This window comes from Nannospalax galili, unplaced genomic scaffold (genome assembly GCF_000622305.1).
Source record: "Nannospalax galili isolate Female #2095 unplaced genomic scaffold, S.galili_v1.0 scaffold2160, whole genome shotgun sequence".
NCBI lineage: Eukaryota > Metazoa > Chordata > Mammalia > Rodentia > Spalacidae > Nannospalax > Nannospalax galili.
This window is the reverse complement of record NW_008345983.1, coordinates 91,024-93,616: the sequence shown is the minus strand read 5'-3', so window position 1 is coordinate 93,616 and position 2,593 is coordinate 91,024. Positions and strand designations below refer to the sequence as shown.

Below are 2,593 nucleotides of genomic sequence, written 5' to 3'. Positions count from 1 at the left end.
ACAAACAAAGAATCACAGTTTGTTTGGCAGGAACCATGACAGGTCTTCCCACACATCATACTGCCATCAAAATTAAAGGCATAAGGGGTCAGATCCACTTGACTCAAGTTAAATTTTATTTTCTGAGAAGTCAACCCCAGAAGGGAGGCATAAAGTAACCCCCTTTGAGCTGTGAGGTTGTGGAAGACCTCAGGCTCCTCTTTGAAAAAGGTTTATAAGATTACTCAGGGAATGTACAGCCATGCCACTGAGTCCCACTCTTGTCCTCTGCCAGCTTCTACAGCACCACTGGGTCCACCCTTGGCCTCTGTCTGCTTCTAGAGACTTTTGTGTTTCTCATTCTGATTCTAACCTGCCTCCCTCATGGATTGGCTGTCAGATGCCACTCTGTTCTCGGGTGCTATTCCTGGATTTGCTGAAGACTAAATAGCCACTTACCCCATCGGATTAAAAAAAAAAAAAAAAAAAAAAAAAAAAAAGTCACAAATTTAACAGGCCAGTACAGCTGTTGGCTGTGCACCCAGAAAACAACCCAGAAGAAGATATTAATCTCCTGCTGTCTCAGTTTCTCTGCATAAAGCAGAGGCAAAGGAGCATTATCGAGGCTGTTGTACAGAGTGTACTCAAACCATCCATTTGGATCGGAAAGGGACCCCTACCCCATAAGACATTTGACAGTCTTCACCAGGTACTGAGTGTGTTGGTTGGGTGTGGGAGACAGACTTGAGCCTAGGGTGAAAGTCTTATTGACAGCCATACAGCAGGCCTGAGGCAACGGCCCAACTGCTGGAGCCACAAAGAACGCCTTGTGACATTTTGCTCCCATTGGCAGATCATGAGACTGATGCCTAGAGCTCACCACTCCCTAATCACCACCCTTGGGTACCTCACCTTTAAACTACTTATTGTGCTGTGCACCACCCTTGGATACCTCACCTTTAAACTACTTACTGTGCTGTGCACCACCCTTGGATACCTCACCTTTAAACTGCTTGCTGTGCTGTGGTTGGACCACTACCCCTATATAAGCTTGTGCCTTCCTGCAATAAACCAGATCTGCATCACTGAACCTGGTCTCTTGTGTCTAAATGTGGCTCTGCTGACACAGTCTCCTCACCAGCCCTGGAGTCCGGACCAGACGACTGATCAGGGGAACTAAGAGAGCAGGGGAGTGGCCATAGCTGGAGGAGAGCAGCCACTTGATGACCACAACTGGCGCCCAACGTGGGGCACAAACCCACAACCCTGAGATTAAGAATCTCATGCTCTACCGACTGAGCTAGCCGGGCATGTCTCTACAAACAAGGACCTGCTGTTCCTTGCCCTTACGAACCCTTCTCTGGCTATGGCCACTCTCCTGCTCTCTTAATTCCCCTGATCAGTCGTCTGGTCCGGACCCCAGGGCTGGTGAGGAGACTGTGTCAGCGGAGCCGCATTCAGACACAGGAGACCAGGTTCAGTGACACAGATCTGGTTTATTGCAGGAAGGCACAAGCTTATATAGGGCTAGTGGTCCAATCACAGCACAGCAAGTAGTTTAAAGGTGAGGTACCCAAGGGTGGTGATTAGGGAGTGGCGAGCTCTAGGCATCAGTCTCATGATCTGCCAATGGGAGCAAAATGTCACAAGGCATTCTTTGTGGCTCCAGCAGTTGGGCCGTTGCCTCAGGCCTGCTGTATGGCTGTCAATAAGACTTTCACCCTAGGCTCAAGTCTGTCTCCCACAGTTGGGCCCTGAGACTCATTGTTAAAGCCAATGACTGTCTCTCCAAAAAGAAGGACCATGCATTCTTCAAAGGTTAGCCAGGTCCATTTTCTCAAGAATTCAACACATATGGCCTAAAAATCAGCCCATCTCATTGGACCAACTTCTTAGACATCATGTTCTAGGATTGAGTGGCACAAAATCTCCACAGGACCTTTCAGTTAATAAATTGAACTATTTCTTTTACCACAGAGTTCCCACCATCAACCCAAACAGCCTTGATTAAGGCCACCAACATAGGAAATAAATTGGACCCATAGGTAAGGTCTATGTCCCTAACTGGCCTGAAGTTGTTACCAAAGGAAAGATTTCTGTTCTTACCTGTAAGTTTACAAGGAGCCATGCTCATTGAGGTGGGGTGGAGGATCAGTTATAGATATGAGGTACCCAAAGAAACTTCAGATAGATTTCATAATGGTTAAAATGCACATTTGTTGTTAATTGCCCTGGAGCTGTTTGTGGTAATTACCGTGGAGCAGTGGTTAGGTTTTTCCTACTAAATCAGGAGCTGAGATGCCAGGAAGGTTTTCTTAGCCATGACACATGCACACAGTGGAAGTACAGTGTCCTTAAAGGACCATAGCTTCATTGTAATGTCATTAAAAATGTGTTTTTGACCCTTGTGGAATTTTCAAGAGGATCACAGGAAGAAATACCCTAAAGGGAAAATCCACCACGATTAAGGAAGGGAAAAGGGTCACCCACCTCATGAATATGACATACACCTCATAAATATATGAAAAACTTCCTATGAGAATACCCAGCTCAGGACTGGTAAGATGACTCGCTCAGTAAACCTCTTGCTGCACAAGCCTGGTGGCAGTAACTT

At 46.5% G+C, this 2,593-nt stretch overlaps 1 non-coding gene across 1 annotated transcript; it reads right to left on the bottom strand.

The window, feature by feature from the left end:
* Positions 1-1,216: 1,216 nt before the first annotated feature.
* On the bottom strand, positions 1,217-1,289 carry Trnak-cuu. Its single transcript has one exon. It is a non-coding gene; the product is annotated as a tRNA-Lys (tRNA).
* Between the last annotated feature and the right edge of the window lie 1,304 nt (positions 1,290-2,593).